At 41.7% G+C, this 20,369-nt stretch overlaps 1 protein-coding gene across 15 annotated transcripts in view; it reads left to right on the forward strand.

The window, feature by feature from the left end:
- The window catches only part of ENOX1 (ecto-NOX disulfide-thiol exchanger 1), a 503,910-nt gene that overhangs the window by 67,775 nt on the left and 415,766 nt on the right, over positions 1-20,369 (forward strand). For all 15 annotated transcript variants that reach the window (XR_012159113.1, XR_012159112.1, XM_073345396.1 and 12 more), the window contains exon 2: positions 19,978-20,051. The gene's annotated coding sequence lies outside the window, so the exon portion shown is untranslated. The remainder of the gene's footprint in view (positions 1-19,977; positions 20,052-20,369) is intronic.

Raw genomic sequence — 20,369 nt, forward strand, 5'->3', positions numbered from 1 at the left:
TCAGCAGTCTCTCGTTGGAGTCTGTTTTTGAAGTATTTTTGTTGAAGAATTGCGACTTTTAGGTCTGTAATCGAGTGACCAGAGAGATTGAAGTGTTCTCCGACACTTTTTTTTGAACGTTATAATTCTTGACGTCTGATTGTGTCCATTTATTCTTTTATGTAGAGACTGTCCAGTTTGGTCAATGTACATGGCAGAGGGGCATTGCTGGCACACGACGGCATATATCACATCGGTAGATGTGCAGGTGAACGAGCCTCTGATAGTGTGGCTGATGTGATTAGGCCCTATGATGGTGTCCCCTAAATAGATATGTGGACACAGTTGGCAACGGGCTTTGTTGCAAAGATAGGTTCCTGGGTTAGTGTTTTTGTTGTGTGGTATGTGGTTGCTGGTGAGTATTTGCTTCAGGTTGTGGGGCTGTCTGTAAGCAAGGACTGGCCTGTCTCCCAAGATCTTTGAGAGTGATGGGTCGTCCTTCAGCATAGGTTGTAGATCCTTGATGATGCACTGGAGAGGTTTTAGTTGGGGGCTGAAGGTGATGGCTAGTGGCATTCTGTTATTTTCTTTGTTGGGCCTGTCCTGTAGTAGGTAACTTCCGGGTACTCTTCCGGCTCTGTCAATCTGTTCTTCACTTCAGCAGGTGGGTATTGTAGTTGTAAGAATGCTTGATAGAGATCTTGCAGGTGTTTGTCTCTGTCTGAGGGATTGGAGCAAATGTGGTTGTATCATAGAGCTTGGCTGTAGACAATGGATCGTGCGGTGTGGTCTGGATGAAAGCTGGACGCATGTAGGTAAGTACAGCGGTCGGTAGGTTTCCAGTATAGGGTGGTGTTTATGTGACCATCACTTATTAGCACTGTAGTGTCCAGGAAGTGGATCTCTTGTGTGGACTGGCCAAGGCTGAGGTTGATGGTGGGATAGAAATTGCTGAAATCATGGTGGAATTCCTCAAGGGCTTCTTTTCCATGGGTCCAGATGATGAAGATGTCATCAATGTAGCGCAAGTAGAGTAGGGGAGTTAGGGGATGAGAGCTGAGGAAGCGTTGTTCTAAGTCAGCCATAAAAATGTTGGCATACTGTGGGGCCATGCAGGTACCCATAGCAGTGCCGCTGATTTGAAGGTATACATTGTCCCCAAATGTGAAATAGTTATGTGTGAGGACAAAGTCACAAAGTTCAGCCACCAGGTTTGCTGGGACATTATCGGGGATACTGTTCCTGATGGCTTGTAGTCCATCTTTGTGTGGAATGTTGGTGTAGAGGGCTTCTACATCCATAGTGGCTAGGATGGTGTTTTCAGGAAGATCACCAATGGACTGTAGTTTCCTCAGGAAGTGAGTGGTGTCTTGAAGATAGCTGGGATTGCTGGTAGCATAGGGCCTGAGGAGGGAGTTTACATAGCCAGACAATGCTGCTGTCAGGGTGCCAATGCCTGAGATGATGGGGTGTCCAGGATTTCCAGGTTTATGGATCTTGGGTAGCAGATAGAATGCCCCTGCTCGGGGTTCTAGGGGTGTGTCTGTACGGATTTGTTCTTGTGCTTTTTCAGGGAGTATCTCGGATTACAGAATAACGTACCAGCCAGTTCTATACTACCACCTGAATCACAATTTTAGAGTGACATATACCTACTCTATAACTGATATAGATAAGAACTATGTGGGGATTTAGAAAGAGAATTAGTTGTAAGTCAAGACTTCAGAGTGACACCATCTCAGGGAGCATGATAACTAAAGTTTTGTGTCCTCACCCGAAGTCTTACAGTCAAGCTGTTAAAGTAGAGATGGCAGTGAGATACAGTGTTCTCAATTAGCCACCTGCGTGAACTTTCTGACTCAAAGAACGAATAGAGGGCTGATTGCTGTTTCATGTATGTGCTGCATGACATGATCTTGGGTGCTTGTCTGCCACATCCAGGACCTAACACTTGACATTGCACGCCAATCTCAATCGTTCTCATTTCACTATGAATGTCTAAGGAGCAAGTTGTGTGTGCATCTGGTAGCTCCCAAGGCAGCTGGGAATTGTGACATGCTATAGAAGGTATCTATTGGTTGGTGTTATTGCTATCCTTATATGAGAAATCAAGCATATTAAATAGTTTTCTTCAGAATATCCCCAGTAACGCTAAACCAATATGGGTAATGCCTATAGAATCTCTTACAATGGTTTAACTTTCCAAGAGCTCAATTCTGCCACCTTTGCTCAAGAAGTAGCTTTACTTTGTGAGTAGCCCCATTTATTTCTGGTGCACAGTCCCAAATGCTAGGCTTTGGATTTTGGTTGTACTAAATGAAGAGGAAGGTGCTGTCAAGCTGTTTGGAATGACTCAAACGCATGAGTACGAACCTTAGAGCAGACTGTTAAGAAGCAGGGCACACATCCTAAATTGGTGAGTTTTATACATAGATTTCACCGACTAAATATCAAGTGTGAACTCCTCCAGGACTACAGCAGCCTTAACATGGAGTCACAGACAGTCCCCTTGGGCACTCCGATCTATCTTGCCATCCAGGTAAGCTTGCCTTTGTAATAGATGGTCCCTTACACCAAAAATCACAGTACTGTTCAGGTTACTCCCAGTCCTAAAGGACCAGTCACTTACCCCAGATCAATTGCACTTTAGATCTTGCACCAGTGATGTGTCAATCCAATAATAAACTAACCATTTATTAACTAAGAAAAATAACTGAGTGATTTATGTGGTTAAAGCAGATAAACCGACACACACAAAGGAGTTACAGTCTTATGTTCCAAAAGGTAACAGGGGGCTGCTCAAATATGCAATCTCTATATGTCCTCTAGGGCTAACCCCGGCTAAGCAGCTGGGGATCCCTTACTTATACTTAGAAATATTGTCCTCCAGAGTCCAAGCAGAGTAGAGATACAGTTTTTTCCTGTCAGGGATTTTTATTCCCTTCCCCCAAGGTTCAAGCTGATGGGACGAGTCCCCATGCACATCTCCTCTTCATGGGTATGGGGCACAATCAGGGAAATATTTTGTCTTCTGATGTTCCACAATGGTTTGTCTGGTGTCTGTGGGCCTTCTTTTCTCAGGCAGGAGATAACACTTCCTGTGCTAAACTAGAATTTCACACTTGGTAATCCTGCTCTCCTGACTGGTGGTTTTACAGACAGAGCAAACACTTAAATATTATCTTATAACATATTCAGATGTTCAAACTTCATGAAAACTAACAGAATGTTACTTGTATTGTTTTTGCTTATCTGTTCCTGGCATAATATAATAGCAAACATTTACATGGTGAATACCCCTATAATTAAATAATACATCAGACACCAAAGCAGCCTTTGGGAATGCTAATGAAGGACTTTATCAGAAAAGGTGCTAATTCCAAAGCAAATGGCCATATTGGTGATGACCAGAGGTCAAAAAATTAAGTGCATTTCTCACTCATTGGCATCAAAGGAAAAGCCCACATGGGTAGAGACACTGTCAGCAGCTTTGTGTGTGAATATACTACAAATATGGGCTGAAAGAAAGAGCTTTTGTCTCTGGATTGTTTGAATACTAACAGGGCAGAATTACTGAACAAGAAGATGGAGCTCTCCAGAGTTATTCTGTGTAGTCCCGAGAGACTTTTGGGAAACTGGCAGATGACTATATCTGTGCTACCATTTGGAATTATAGATTGTGCCTCACCTGTACATACGTTTTACCTGCTTTAACCTCTCAATAACTCTCATTTCCTTTTCTTACCTGATAAACCTTTAGTTAGTTTAATATAGAATTGGCTGCCAGCATTGTCTTTGGTGTAAGATCCAGAGAACCAATTGATCTGGGGTAAGTGATTGATCTTTTGGGACTGGGAGAAACTTGATGTGGTGTGATTTAGGTTTAAGTAATCTTTTATCACAAAGTTCCATTTGTCTGGTTGGCAAGAAAGCCTGGAGAGTCTAAGGGGACTCTCTGTGACTCCATGGTAAGTCTGGTATAGTGATTCAGGAGTTCACATTTGTTACTGGCTTAGTGAATCTAATTATAAAATATACCACCAGTTTGGGGTGTCTGTTCTTGTTTTCTGACAGTCTGCCCTGAGAGAGGCACAGTTGTGAGCCACTCCAGACAGCATGAAAATGGGATACCGATATTACAAATGAGGTTAATGCATGCAGCATCCTATAAGCATTTAATAAAGCCTAAATACTAAACACCAACTTAACATCTATTTTAAATATTTTGAAAACCATCCTGGTTTTCAGCTTTGTATTGGTCAGCATTCAGTTGAGGCCTAGAGGCCTTGGCATGAGCAGGCACCTGGTCTGCCACTAGGGTTGCCAGCCCTCTAGGATTGTCCTGGAGTTTCCAGGAATTAAAGATTAATCTTTAATTAAAGATTATATTATGTAATGAAATCTCCAGGAATTTGTCCAACCAAAGTTGGCAACCCAATTTGCCACTGTCACAGATCTTACTACTCATCCAGAACAAAAGTGGTAGAGTAGGGCCGTAAATATTCATAGAATCATAGAATATCAGGGTTGGAAGGGACCTCAGGAGGTCATCTAGTCCAACCCCCTGCTCAAAGCAGGACCAATCCCCAACTAAATCATCCCAGCCAGGGCTTTGTCAAGCCTGACCTTAAAAACCTCTAAGGAAGGAGATTCTACCACCTCCCTAGGTAACGCATTCCAGTGTTTCACCACCCTCCTAGTGAAAAAGTTTTTCCTAATATCCAACCTAAACCTCCCCCACTGCAACGTGAGACCATTACTCCTTGTTCTGTCATCAGCTACCACTGAGAACAGTCTAGATCCATCCTCTTTGGAACCCCCTTTCAGGTAGTTGAAAGCAGCTATCAAATCCCCCCTCATTCTTCTCTTCCGCAGACTAAACAATCCCAGTTCCCTCACCCTCTCCTCATAAGTCATGTGTTCCAGTCCCCTAATCATTTTTGTTGCCCTCCGCTGGACTCTTTCCAATTGTCCCACATCCTTCTTGTAGTGTGGGGCTGAAAACTGGACACAGTACTCCAGATGGGGCCTCACCAATGTCGAATAGAGTAGAATGATCACGTCCCTTGATCTGCTGGCAATGCCCCTACATATACATCCCAAAATGCCATTGGCCTTCTTGGCAACAAGGGCACACAGTTGACTCATATCCAGCTTCTCGTCCACTGTAACCCCTAGGTCCTTTTCTGCAGAACTGCTGCCAAGCCATTCAGTCCCTAGTCTTCTTGTAGGTCCTGGCTTAGGAGATAAGGAGTGGCACTGGTCTGTTTACCCAAATCTCCATCTTTGAAAACACAATTCAGTGAATTTAAGAAATGACAATCTGAGACAATAGTTTCTCCTGAAAACAGATATCACTGTTCCCAGAACAGCCATTGTTACAACTAGTGCTAGAAATCTGGGTAGCTGCTTGGGGTCAGCTTAATAAATGGAGGATAATTGCTTTGTCATTCATGCTTTTTAATATAGACTATTAAGACTGCAGGAGTAAGTTTTGATTAGCCATGCAGATACTGCTAAAGGGGAGATGTGCCTGGGCAGATATTTAACTTGTGTGGCTCTTGACACAGAATGACCAGTCTCTTACAGCTCTTCTGAGTACAGTAAATTAACCCCCAGGGAATGCAATGTGGTGGTTGGAGAGTTTGCTGGGTGGTTTGTTTGTTTTTTTTTGCCTATCTAATCCTTTGCTCTTGGGAAAGTTGCGAGATCTGTACCTCTAAAAATCCATTTTCTAATATACAAGTTCTGCATAATGCTTTCAATATCTAGCCCTCTGTGTCTTAGGAAGGCTTAAACTGAAAAATCCAAACCACCTGGGGTCTGGTGGAAAGCTGGGAAGATTTGCTTCCCTTAAAATATGTTGAGTGGCATGCTATGCAGGAGAGAGTATTATCTAACAGATGGGGATAATTTTAAAATAGGATGTGCCTGTATTGCATGAATAAAATTGGCAGTGGTGGGCTTATTTGGGTACACAATTGCACTTGCAGACACTTTAACATTTAAGCACCAATTAATACATGCAAACTTCCTCTATTTTCATGTGTAGTTATGATGCATTTCAAAACTGCATTTGTAATGCATTAGTCTGCATTTCTTCAGGTCAGACTACTGAGGGATGTATTTGATTTTGAGATCATTTTTTTAAAGGATTTAAGTTTTTTAAAAACCCACCAAACTAATTGCTACAACTGTGCAGTGCTGTGGTATACCAAGCCTTTAAGGTACTAGTAGTGTATTAGGTGTCCCACAGCTCAGAGGCCAGTGCGGGAGGTTCTTCAGCTGCTCGACCCTTATAGGTACTAGTCCTGGTGGGTCCCCCCAGACATGTATCTCGAGTGGAGTATTTTACTAGGGCTGGCAAGAAAGGGAAAGCTGAAAATGCCATAAATAGACTATCTTAAACAGGTACAGCTCAAAGTAAAACAATAGTAGTTCCTGTTTGGCCCTTGGGGGGAAGCCTAGTCCAGTTCTTTATTAAAAGCAAATAAGAGCTTGCAGATTTCCAGGTCAGGCTCAGGTAGTTGTGTGTCATGTGGGGGTGCCTTTGCACTGGCTCCCTGCCCAGTGTCTGCTGCTTCCTCACAAGTTCCACACAGACCTGAACCTTCCTGCAGTGTCCAACTATCATGTCCTGTTTCACACATGGTTCCCTGGCTGCTGTTGCAGCCTTCTCTGCACACAGTTCCCTGGAAATTTCCCTGCATTCAGCTGCTCCTGGCTTGCCAGCAGCTGTTGCTTCTCCAAAATCCAGGATACTTCCTGGGTCAGGGTGTTTCATTGCAATTCTGCCCTACTGGCTAGGGGAAATGGATGTGTCTACATATTCACCTCCAGAGGGCCCTAAATCAGTGGAGAAATGGTTGATGGGAATTGTAATTTCCAGTTTAGTAGATTTGTCTATTGGAAATAGATTGGAAAGAGCAAAACTATTTTATATAAAAACTCAGATAGTTAAAAAGGAAACTGGAAAAAAAAACCTGTGACAGAATACTGTGGGTCGAATCCTATGGCCCTTTCTGTAGTCCCTTAATTAAAACAGATTTCCTACTGACGTTTTAATTAAGGTTTTGCCAGAATAAAGACTGTAGAATTTGGTCCTACATATAAAATGAAAAAGAACATACTTCAGCAGTGTCCAATCCACAGATAACAATGCTGTTAAAGAGGGAGCATCAAATATACTCACAGTTCAAGGACATATGAAAAAGATACAACCTCTATTCTGTTTTGCATGGGTGCTTACACTGCGTTCATCACCATAGTATCTTAGCACCTTGCAGTAGTGCCTTAGGTGACATGACTAACATCTGTCACATGTCGTTTGTTCTTTCATCCTGACCCCTGGGGGAGAAGTGTGCATAGTGAAGTGTTTTGGTTTGGTTGAGTGTGTTTTGTCGGTTTTATTTTGTTTTTGTGTTTTTATATATATGTTCCCATGTGTTAGAGGAGTCAGGTCAAAGATAGGCAACTTGCACTTAGCGTGGAAGATGATGAGGTTTGTGATGGTCCTTAGTTCCTGAGGGAGTTCATTCCATGGTCTTTGATCAGCCCCCAGGGAAGTTCTCCCTCACAGATGAGCTTTACCTTCCATGGTCTTTGATCAGCCCCCAGGGAAGTTCTCCCTCACAGATGAGCTTTACCTTCCATGGTCTTTGATCAGCCCCCAGGGAAGTTCTCCCTCACAGATGAGCTTTACCCTTACTGAAGAGAGTTCCATTGTCCCAATGATCTCATACGTTACTGTAAGCAGTGAAATAAAGGGGAGAGATGAGAGAGTGTTTTACCCTGCTAATCTGGCAGAGATGAAGTGGTAGAGTCTCTGTTGTCTTTAAGGCACAGCCGTTTGTTAGGGGCACTGTAGAGGTACACTTTGGGGATCACAGAGTGCGCACGCAGCCACTCTGTCACTTCAGAAGAGGGTGCAACATCTACTTTCTATTGGGTCTGGCCTGCTCTGCTCATGTCCACTCACTTTAGACAAGCTCCTATCAGCAGTGGCACTGACCTCACTCCTATCTATCCAGCTGTCTAACTTCTTCTGTTGACAGCGATCAACGTAGTATCTGGGCATCAGTATGGGCTAGAGACAAACATTTTGCATAGTTCCAGTGTGTGTGCGCACAAGGTAAGGAAGCTTTCTTGTGTTGTTGCCTTGAACCTCATGCCCTTTGTGGACCAGCATAGGAACTGAACATGGGCTTACCTTTAGTGTTTTTCCTTTTTCTTCCTGTCAGTTGTCTTGGGGATAAACATTAAAGGTGACTCTAAAGGATAAAATTCTATTAAAATAAAATTTTAATTTAACATTTTTGTCTTAGTAACAGTGTGTGTGTGTGCGGGTAGTTGTAGCCTGCTGTAAATTACTTTAGTTTTGGTTATCAAAATCCAGTGGCTGAAGAGGAGTGCGGGGAGGGAAAGGATCTGGCACAATCTATTTGCATCACACAAAACCGGAACAAACACGAGGGGACAGGATCAAGGAGGCATCGATCAGTGTCCAGCTGTGCAGGCATAGATTTCCATTAATGTTTTGAAAATCAGAAATTCTGCATATTCTGTTTTATGTTAATTGAGCACTTCAGGCACAAAACAGCATACAGATACGTTCTATTCTTTAGCTGCATTTCTTATATTGCTTCAATGAAAATATGTCTCTTGCTATTGCATCTTAAATGGATTCTTTGAAAATGCAGCCCTGTCCATCTTAGGGAAGAAACTTATTCTGCATTAAAAAGTCAGAGTGTTATGGGAAAAGTAGGGTTACAGAGGATTGGTAGGAGGCTACTGTTACACTTGAAAGCACATTCCTCAATATTTGTATGTGTGAGTTTTTGAGAACATCTAATGTTTCCTGCTAAGGGAAATCGTGTTCCTTTGAATGGAATGGTGATTCTTTATGAAGACTCCTCCAATTTGCTGTTGCAGTGTTACAGGCCAACAGCAGTAAGTACATTAAGTCTGTGGCTCCCTCAGGTTTATTTTTAAACTAAAATTAATCTACAAACCTCTTCAGAATTTATTTGAGCTTTCATATAGGATGAAAAATTAATACAATTATTTTATGAACATATTCTATTTTTTCCCATTCAACATGTAGCTTGGTTAAGTGGTGAGATGTACCTAACAGATGTTTTGTTTGTGTGTATTGCTTGACAGCAATTGGCACCTTACAACGGCAAAGCTTAAACCAATTATGAGTAGCTGCAACAGCAAAAATCAAGATCAATACAACACAAGGTCGATTTTTTTCTTGTAATATTACTTTGTTGAGTAGTTGGAGGGAGGTTAGGGAGGAAGGAACAATAAATATATGTTTTTGCACTTCTGTTCTTATGACAGCAGAGTGCAATCAGTGTGTCTTGTGACAGGGAAGTAGTATCTCGTATCTCTTTAGAAACATAGGTAATAGTGGTACATAAGAACAGGAGTGCAAAAACACCATCATAAGTTTCCACCATCATAGGGGTCATTTGCCACAAAGGAGGGGGAATTGGTGATCCTTTAGTTTCTCCCTCAGCCTCCTTGCCCCATTGTGAGGTCCCCAGTTAGACTCTCACTAGTGGCCGCATCTGGAGCAAAGCCAACCCAAACCACCCGCTCATTTTTCCACCCCCTTTTGCTGAAGAAGAGAAGATTAGCCTGCCAGAGGATGAGAAACTGTGAAACTCCAGGGTAAGCCAGCAACTGAGGTTGCTATACTGTAAGCTGGCCTGCCCACCATTTAAAACTGTGCATGCAGGGAATAGAAGGCACGGTCAGGTATGCTTCATCTCTTCTTTCCCACTAAAAATAGAGCAGATCTAGAGACAGATCATGGGATTAGTGAGTCTTCCATCCAGTTTTGTGAGGATAGCTCATTTGAGGAAGGGGTCAGTTTAACAAAGATAGTTCCAGCAAGCTGATCTGGAGAGATGAAGCATTATTCTGAATTTGTCGCTGCTGCCTATGTAGAGAATGAGTTTGATCTCGCAGAAACCTTGCAGTGGTATCGAAAGTTGAAAAGTTGCTAGGGAATATAAACTAGAGGACAAGAATACCTTACTTAACTTACTGAGCAAGACATGATTGTCCTTCCAAGCCCGTTAAGGATCATTGTTGCCCTTGGAAGATATAAGCGAAAGTATCCTGCCTGTCCACTGTTTGGTAAATTCTCAATCTTCTGTCTGGAGCACCCCGATCATAAATTTTTGGTCTCCATAACTCCCATAAGCTATGTTGTCTTACGAAAAAGAAACAGACCACCTGAGCAGAGTCCTTCAGCAGTCTCTGGTCCTACCACAGGTGACACCTCGCTGGATGGCAATGTATCCCCAGGAATACTGTAGACAAGAAGATAGAATGAACTTTCAAAGAAATGTTTGCACTCCCTAACTATTTCTGTGGCTTTCTCAGAATGCGTTTCAACCCAGCCACTGAATCCATCATCCCCCCAGTAAATCCCAATCCAGTTTGAAAGACACATTCCTTTTATAGCCTGACTGCAGAAGAGGGTGTGCTAACTAAGAGTTTCAGTTTGCATGCATTACAACACAGTGGCTAAGAACATGGAATGATGATTTCTCTAAGCCACGCTTTACATTTTTACACCCTGTCCTCAAGAACAGATATTCTTTCAGTGACTGTTCAGATCAATCTCTAAGCAATGTTTCTGAAGAGAGGTTGTCTTCCAGACAATCCTCCCCAAAATACCAGAGGTATAACGGAAGTCATCTTGTAACTGTATTTGTATGGTTCCTTCTTTAAGCAGGTCTGTGAGAGTCTCTCTTAGTGTAAGGAGGTCTAATTTACATCACCTTACATATGACATCTAAAATTGGCTCTGGTTAATAAACAGGCTGCTCAAAACTGTCTAGTTGGTGATTGGCTCTGATCCTTGTTCATCTGCTTGAGGAGGTTCACCCAGACTTTACAAATTGGTGCCCCTGGGTGAAGATAATGAATTAATGAGTTTAAAAAGTCTTATTTCATTACCTGCAGCACACTCCATTGCACAATGTGTAAAGGTTATTTTGCCAGTGATGCACATGCTAATATATTTTATTGAAGCTATTTTGATATACTGAAGCTGAAGTCGTCTATACAGACTTTTCTAAAGTCTATTAGACATTGCATCTTAGGAGAGCTTTAAGAAGACGGATTCCCAGAGGTTATCTTTTCCTCCCCCTTCCAGGGAAGTTAGAATGTTTCATTTAATTTATGTTAATTAGTATAATTTCATCTGGGTTCAGGGGATAAGAGAGGAGGTGGGAGAGAATGAGTTTCCTTAATTTGCCTTTATTAACTACGTCAAGCATAAACTGTTCCTCTTGATGTAGACGAAGGGTAGAGTAAAAGAAGGGAAATTTTGCTGTACTTTCAGGCTGATGTTAAAAAGAGACTGAAAATATGAATGATAATGATGACAATGGTAGGGGAAATCTGAAAAATGAGGTGTATTATGATGTGTAGTACAGCGATACTTGGCATATTCATTTATTTTTCATATTTCAGTCTTTGGCTATATGTTCATGGGACTCTCTGAAGCCAAGGGGAGCCACCAACATGCATATTTAAAGGCAAAATTAGGCCTAAGTATTATAACGGGCATCCTTGTTAAATACTGGTACATCTTAAATGGGTGTAAGATTATTTATGCAGTTAACATTTGATTGTCAGCTGAGATTTCAATGGTGTAAATAATAAAATAAAAGTTTAGAATAATGCTACAAAAAAGGCATTCTATTATGTGTTCACTTGTAGAGACATAAGAGCCATTTTCTACTATTAGAACTGTCAGACTATTGAATATTCAGTGTAACAGAAGTGCAAGAGTTATACAAATTATTGGGAAAATGAGGTGTTTGTAGTGATTTTTTGATGATGTATTTCAACCTGAGCTTTCTGTTATGAAGAGTTTAGTTCATTTCTGCTGTTGATCCAGATCCTCTGATTCAGAGATGCAAAAGTTTTATATGGAACACTGTCCAATTTAGTCATTTTGCCTAATGAGATGAGTAAAACCTGCGTTTGTTTGTTAATTATGGTAAATAGTTCTACAGTAGTATGACATGGGTAAAGGATGATCTGATACTTGTTAGGTGAGGACACTTATCAGACAAAATGTGTTTGTTTAAATTTTTAAGATTATCAACGAGCATCCATGCTATACTCAAATAATGGACTGCTCTTGACGCATATATTAAGATCCTTACAATTGTTTATTAGTGGGTATTTTTCTTCACAATCCTAGCACTAGAAACTTTTCTCTTTCATATGAAAGCCTTGATCCTGCAGAGTTTGATAACCTCTGTCAAGGTGAGTGGATTTTTCCAGCCCTGATATGTGGCATCTAAAAGAATTGGCACAGACATCTTTGGGGCTTCTCCATCACTGTGAGATCATCAACAGAAAGTGCTGTTTCTGTCTCATACACAGACCTAAAACCAGAAAGATCAGGATCCAGGAAATCTGTAGCTTTCAGTTGCTGCTGGAGTAGCTTTGTCACAATCTGCTGTCCCAAAAATATGATACACTTTCTTCTGAGAACTCCCATTGTAAACTATGAGTGGAAACCTCCTAGCCTAGGCTTTAATTCCAAGTGTAGCCTATTGGCCAACTGCAGTCCACAGAGTTCTACCTTGTGGCCCAGGCTCTCCTTCTCTTCTTTATAGAGATGTGGCCTGGAGAGACTACAGGTTCCAACATACAGTGCTCATGGTGGCTACCATAGCTCATGGAGACATGCTGGGGTCTCTAGACATATGTCTCAAATATGTCACTGTTGCTGACATTCAGATACTAGTGTAAGGAAAATGGTATAAACATTCTGTCACATAGATGGCAGGACTGGTTGAAAAATATCAATTATTTGTCACTGGAAATTAAAACCAAAAAATTAATCCCCCCCCCCCGCTGCATTTGCCAACATTTTGTTTGTGTTTGTCAATCTTTTGTACAAAAAACACTGAAAACCAAAACATCATGGTTTCTAAAAAGAATTTTTAGTAAAAATGTTCATATTTCAAAAATTAAGAAATTGTACTATTTTTTTTTCAGGTTTTGTTTGTTAATTATGAAAATCTGGAAAATGTTGACTGAAAAGCTATTTTTCACCGAAAGAACTGGTTTGTTTTTTGGGGGGGGCGGGGCGGGGGGGGGGAAGGTATTAACAAACTCTAATACCTACTGTTTAAAAAGAAAGGCAGTTGCAAATTGGGCTTCTGATAATTTTGTCAGTGTAAATGTTAAGAACCCCCAGACAGCACGAAACTGAGCCTTACTTTAAATTCTGACTTCAATGGTGGTAAAGCTTACTTAGGGCAACTGTGAAAAATAGGGTATGTTTAATTTAGCAGACTTGGAAGTAATGATTTTTAAAAATGCCAAGATGTCAAAACAACTACGGAAAAGATTGAAGTATACCAGCATGTAACAATGCACTTCCAGTTTATCTGTTGCTGAATTTTTTCAATTTAATAATCCTGTCTTCCAGGGTCTAAAGTGGTGGTTCATTGTATGTAATGTTTTACTGTCACTCCACCAGGCATTAAAAAAAAAAAATTGAAATTATCTTGAGGAAACCAAATCCCTTTATTTCAAAGACAAATTAGATTGATGTATCTTACCATTCTCTATAGATTTCTTCATAAGCGCATTACTTGTTGAAGTAGTACCAGACATTTTGTATATTACAGCAATTTGCATACATTCATTAAGCTGTACTTTGTAAGACTTACTGACAGGGGCATTTGATGATTTTTTGTGTGTGTGCACTGTATTGTGTCTTTACACAGAGCAATCTGTTAAATCATGCCTTTGTCCTTTAGTTTGTCAATAAATGATAAATGAAACAAATGTTAACAGCTGTGGGAGGGTTTTTGGTGTTCGCAGAATAAAGGACAACAGTGGAAGGCATGATTTGTTTGTGAAAATGGCAGTCACTGACAGTAAAGAAAGAAGAGCACTACAAATAAATACTTTTCACAGCTTGTTTTATATCTGTATATGCTTTTCAGGATAGCCTACTGAATAAACACGTCAAAAATAAATGCTACTCAGTACCAGGATCCAGAATTGGACTGGTGGTGAGAGATGAGGTTGTTTCCTTGTGCGGTTCTCTACAGCTAAACAATGGAATGTTCTTGTTGTTTTCTGTCATTTTTGCAGTAGAGTACTAGGAAGGAGCAGCCATCTGCAGGTTGGCTGATTATCTGGGAGGAAAAATGTGACATTTTCCCAAATTGTGCTTGCAAACCAAGTTCCATCTACTTGTGATACCTGAATAATAAGATGCCTCTCATAGTGTGCTGTGCATAAGATGATTGTCCCTTTTGTTTATTGCACGCTTTCAGTAGTGCAACTATTTCAGCAATGAAATAGTTCATAATGTTGATGGTTAAATTGTCGTAATGGAGCTTCAAAGTTAATACCCATTTGAGATGAATGGGAACAGTTCACCTCCCTCAGAGCTATTGTTTCAGGCTGTCTGCAGATTCATTTGAACTTTATTGTGGTGTTTTACACGCAGTTCACATTTTGAAGGCAATTTTCACAACTATAAGGTCCAGATAATTAATTTTTAAAAATAAATCCTGACCTCTAGGAAAAGTACTGGCTCACAGAGTCATCCCAGATCAACCCATGTGTGCACTTAATCATGTGGTGTAAACACTATGGTAGGAGACTGGGAATAAAGAGGAAAGATATGGACACCAAGAAGGGTAAGAGATGAGACAGAGACAAGAGGGGAAAGGGAAGACTACAGACTGATGGTAAAGTAAAGGTTACCTTTTTGGTCATCCAGGAGGTCTTCAGTTGCTTGTCATGGTACATGTACTAAGTAGCTTATGCCATTTTGCAGGTGATATTTTGCTGATTTTTCACAGTAGCTTTAGTGGGATTTTTCTTTGTCATTCCTATATTTCTCATCTCTGAAGCACTGACAATTTTTGAGATCAAATAGAGGATGCAGAGATGTAGTTCTATTGTTCATGCTCCTTTATTGTGGATTCTAAACTTTCAAGTCTGTCTTGGCTGCATTTGACATAAACGGTAACAATGGCAAACAAGTATATAGAGTGAATAATCCTGGAAATTGTAATATTTATAAAGATTTCTTGAATACATAGAGCAGAGTAGTGGGGGGTTGTTATTGTTGTTCTTGCCTGTGTGTTTATGCACATTTTAGCCCAACCCCCGATCCCCATCCGTCTCCTCCTCCCCCACAGAACATCAAATATGAGCCTCTGTGCCCTTTGAACATATGTTCATGCACACAGCTGGAAGTATAGGTTAAAGCGTGAGTTTTGCTGTAAGGTGTTCTCCTACCTTTCCATCTCGCAGTAAAGATGCCGCTAACGCACATGTTGTTGAGCTCGTGAGCTCCAGTGCCATCCCACAGCTCTTGGGGCCTGTGTGTTATGTCCCATCTACCTACTCACTTCCCACTCATCTCCTGTGCACTGGAAGCTATCTGCTGTGTTCAATGTGGGGAGCCTAAAGATTATCTACCACAAGGCTAAGGATGGCAAGTCTGGCAACAATCTGCCTGCGTGCCCTTACCACAGTGTATTCAACCACATATTTACCGCTACCCTGAGCATGGGAGCCTTCAGTACTGCATAACATGCTGCTAAGCATGGCAGGTTTAATTTTTTTGTTTTCGTATTTTTTAAGACCAATGGAGGGATGTAGGTGCACAAGGCATCCCTTATTTCTCTTGCTTCTCTGGACCCAGCCCCAGTAATGGCAGGCACACCTTTTGATTGTTTGTACAGAGTCTGCAAACCAGCAGCATCTTGAGTTAACTCCGTGGGAAAATTCTAGCCCTCATCCTCATGGATGTTGTGCAGGCCACAGCACAGATGGAACTGGCTGCACTGGTATCCAAACAGATTTGTAGGCAGCACCAGCTTGCTTTCAGCCTTCCAAAAGCATGTTCCATCACCATCTGCAACTGCTAAGTGTGTAATTAATCCTTCTTCTGCCAGGTGCTCTGTGGTGAGGGTATGGTTTCATAAGCCATGGTAGTAGGGGGTAAATGAGATCTCCTAAAATAATTGGGCACAAATACCCCATTGATGATAATGCTATTTGGAGGGAATAAGGTCTCTGCTTGTCCAAATAGGTAAACATCAAATCTCCTCAGTACCCTGGTGTCATGCACGTTTCCTGTACATCCCACATTGGTGTTCATGAACCTGCCTTTGTGATTGACCAAGGCCTGCAGAACAATAGGGTAGTATTCTTTGCAGTTGACATATTCATGTGGTCCTTGTGGTTGGCAAATTATGGGCACTTGAGTGTTGTCAGTGGCCCCAGCGCAGTTTGGAGACCCCATTCTCCGAAAGCCAGTTATTATTTCAGGCATAGTAGCAATGTCTACCACTTGTGGCAAAACCACAGTATTAATGGTTTCACAAGCTACCACGACCATATCATCGACAGTTGACTTGCCAATAGTAAACTGATTATCCACCCGCCTGTAGTAGTTAGGGGTAGCCAGCTTCAAGGTGGCAATAACAACGTGCTTCTGGACTGGTGTGGCCTCCCTCATTTGCAGTCCTGGCACTGGAGGGTCATTCGGGGCAAGCTCCTTGTACAGATCCAGGAAGGCGGTCTTTATCTTGCGAAAATTCTGTAGCTACTGCTAGTAATTCCAGGTTTGCCTGACAATGTGATTCCCACTACGCCGTGCTAGTTGTCCTGTGTCAAAAGCACTAGGCTGTATAGGAAACCACAGTTGCAGCATGCAACAGATATCTCCTGTCTGCTGTGAATGAGCTCTCCTCTGAGTCTTGTCACCACCTTCCATTCAGAAGGAAATGCTTCTGAAATGACACTCACCATCTTCTAGATCCTCTGTCTGTATCCTGTTGGAATAACAGTTCAGCCACAAGTAGAAACAGCTCATCCAGTAGTTCTGGATCCATGGCCTGGCACCAGCTGGAACAGACAGAGCTGGAAGTGCCTCTGCTAAATGTTACACCGTCTACCACATGCCTTTCAAGATCCAGGGGTCCTACACATGCCTATCACAACATGTATTGTACCTCATCCAGTGCACAGAATGCCCCGATAACAGCTATGGGGGTGAAATCAGACAATCACTACGCTCTTGAACAAACTCACACAGGAAAATGATAGAAGACAAAAACACCCTTTTACCTGTGGGTGAACAGATTTCACAAAGGTTTCAGAGTTTATGCCCAAATAAATTTGTTAGTCTCTAAGGTGCCACAAGGACTCCTCATTATTTTTGCCTTTCACAAAGTGATCCCTCTGTATCTGACCTATCAGGCTTCATCCTCAAAGGAAACTGCACAACACTTTCAAAAGATGAGCCTAGGAGCTTAAATTCATAACTTTGCTAGACACTAAAAATCATAGGTTTCAGAGTAGCAGCCATGTTAGTCTGTATCCGCAAAAAGAACAGGAGTACTTGTGGCACCTTAGTGACTAACAAATTTATTTGAGAATAAGCTTTCGTGAGCTACAGCTCACTACATTGGATGCATGCAGTGGAAAATACAGTAAGGCAATTTTATATACACAGAGAACATGAAACAACGGGTGTTACCATGCACACTGTAACAAGAGTGATCAGGTAAGATGAGCTATTACCTGCAGAAGAGAAAAAAGACCCTTTTGTAGTGATAATCAAGATGGGCCATTTCCAGCAGTTGACAAGAACGTGTGAGGAACAGTGCGGGGGGGAGGGGGGATAAACATGGGGAAATAGTTTTACTTTGTGTAATGACACATCCACTCCCAGTCTTTACTCAAGCCTAATGTAATGGTGTCCAGTTTGCAAATTAATTCCAATTCAGCAGTCTCTCCTTGGAGTCTGTTTTTGAAGTTGTTTTGCATGATCTTCAAAAAGACACTGGATTTATGCCTTATTACGACAATCTGTAGCCCAGTAACCCCTGTTTTTGGTCCTGTGACTACAGGGATGTTAACGGGCCACTTCACCTTGAATAGTGCCTTAGAATATGTGTTAACTACTGATGATTTAAGGCTGCGAGTCTGTTACAGAGGTCACAGAAATCACAGATTCCGTGACTTTCCATGACCTCTGTGACTTTTGCAGTGGCTGGTTCTGACTCAGGGGCTGCCCGGGCTCAGGGCTAGGGGCAGGGGGTTGGGGGCTGCGGGTGGGTGCTTGCCTCAGGGTGGGGGGCTCCCACTGGCATGGCCCTGCAGGTCCTAGGCGGTGGAGGGGCCGGGGGGGGGGGGGGCGAAAGGCTCTGCGCCACATGCTACCTGTGCCCGCAGCTGCCATTGGCTTGTGCCCCTCCACTGCCGAGGAGCTGCAGGGACGCGGACCTGGGTAGGGAGCCCTTGCCAGCTACCCCCCCCCCAGCACCAGTGGGGTCCCAGGCCACCGGCCTCAGCACCCATGGCGCTGCTGGACTGCCCCCCCCCAGAGCACCGACGGCCCCCGCCCAAGTTTTAGTCACCGGTATTCTTAGTAAAAGTCATGGGCAGGTCATGGGCTATGAATTTTTGTTTACTGCCCATGACCTGTCCATGACTCACTAAAAATACCCATGACTAAATCATAGCCTTACTTATGATAAACTATCTGTTCGAACTTATGTTTAGCTGTGACACTCGGACTACCTTCCCCAGACCTGAGGAAGATCTCTGTGTAGCTCAAAAGCTTCTCTCTCTCTCTCTCACCAACAGAAGTTGGTTTAATAAAAGTTATTACCTCACCCACCTGTCTTTCTAATAGCCTGGGATTGACAGCTACAGCTACACTGCATTTTGCTAATTGTGCTGGCTAGCTAAGAACACATCTGCACAAAGGCCCAGGAGGGATAGGCAAGTTCTTCCACAATACACCAACCAATTCCTAGGGTGGCTCAATTTAGTAAGGCACTAAAAACACTGGATTACCCCCCCAAAACATATGTAACTCCAGTGTCAATGTCGATGCAACTAGATTGGTATGGGGCATGTGCAGCTCTGTAGTGTGGACATTTGGCGGAGGCTTGGCAAGCACATGTGCATATACGTATCAGCCAGGACACACATACACTCTGCAGTGTAGACATACCCTTAGAAATCCTCAAGATAGTGTGGTAGACAAACTGATGGAGCCACCAGATAAGTGTTGGTACCAAATAAGGACCATTCCCACCTCAGTCTGGCACTTGAACTGTTGTCTTTTCTGCTTGCTTTCTTTTTCTATCCCTTTCCATGTCAGTTAAGTCTTTTTTTGTTTGTTTCCCTCTTCTGCCACATCTTACAGTTTTAGCTGTTCAGTCTTTTCTTTTTCTTCTTTCTTTAGTAACTGTATAGTAAAACTAATTTGTTTTGTCAAATGGATTATACACTGCACAGTGCTGATATCTGTATCACTGTGTCAGAATCACCAGGAGAATTTATAGAGACTCTAGCTACTAATTGTGGGTAAGTGCTATGCACATGCACATGCCTGAACATGTGTCTGCTTTAGGGACAGAAATATATAGAGCCAGATTTTGGAATCCGTAGTAGAATTGTCATTTTTAACCTTTCTTTATTGATGCATGGTTCTCTAATTCATGCTGTTGCTCTGCTGCAAATCAAAGGCAGAATGTGGCTCAAATGTATGTCTGTTTGTAGTTTTTTTAATAGATTTTTTATTTTCTGCCATACCACTAGCCATTATACATATTGAATGTGTTGGTTTTAGTCTATCATTACTGATAGTTGTAGTAAAATTACTATTCTGAAACTTGATGTTTGCAGGAACTATCCTGTACTATTTTTGAATTCCCATAAGCAAGCTTACTTAAAAGCTTTATGATACTGTATATGTCTTAAATGTAATATTTAATAGATTATCCTACTCGTCGTCATTCTTTTCTCACACAATATGCATTGCTCTACACATACTGTAAAGGATAATATTTTAAATTTATTTCCAAATGGAAGTTTAGCGGAATGATTTTGCTCTGCTTTTATGCCCAAACTATTTACTTTCAGTGACATATTTTTAATGTCTGTGGTTTTCCTTTGCAGATCTTGGTCACTGAAGGTGAAGCAATCTTTGGATACATGCTTCTACAAACCTGGTGAAGATATACTACAAACAGGTACTGTATAGGATAACTCCAGAGTTGGTCTTACATTATTTGGTTATTGAACTAAGTTTTTATGACTGTTAGTTGTAATATTGCAATTCTTAAATCCTCTGAAAAATCTCAGTTGTCATTAGTGGAGTAATGTGGTAGATCTTCGTATGCTACATTTTCAGTAAGGTGTGTAGTCTTTGTATGGGAAAATAAAGAAATGCATGATGCACACGATTGTTTAGAGAGAACGGCATAGAACTAAATAGATAGTTTAATTTCAAAGTGGGCACAATTGTGGGTGTATATGAGCATCTTGGCAGTGGAGTTAATATACAGCCT

The sequence above is a fragment of the Lepidochelys kempii genome, chromosome 1 (assembly GCF_965140265.1).
Source record: "Lepidochelys kempii isolate rLepKem1 chromosome 1, rLepKem1.hap2, whole genome shotgun sequence".
Classification (NCBI taxonomy): domain Eukaryota; kingdom Metazoa; phylum Chordata; order Testudines; family Cheloniidae; genus Lepidochelys; species Lepidochelys kempii.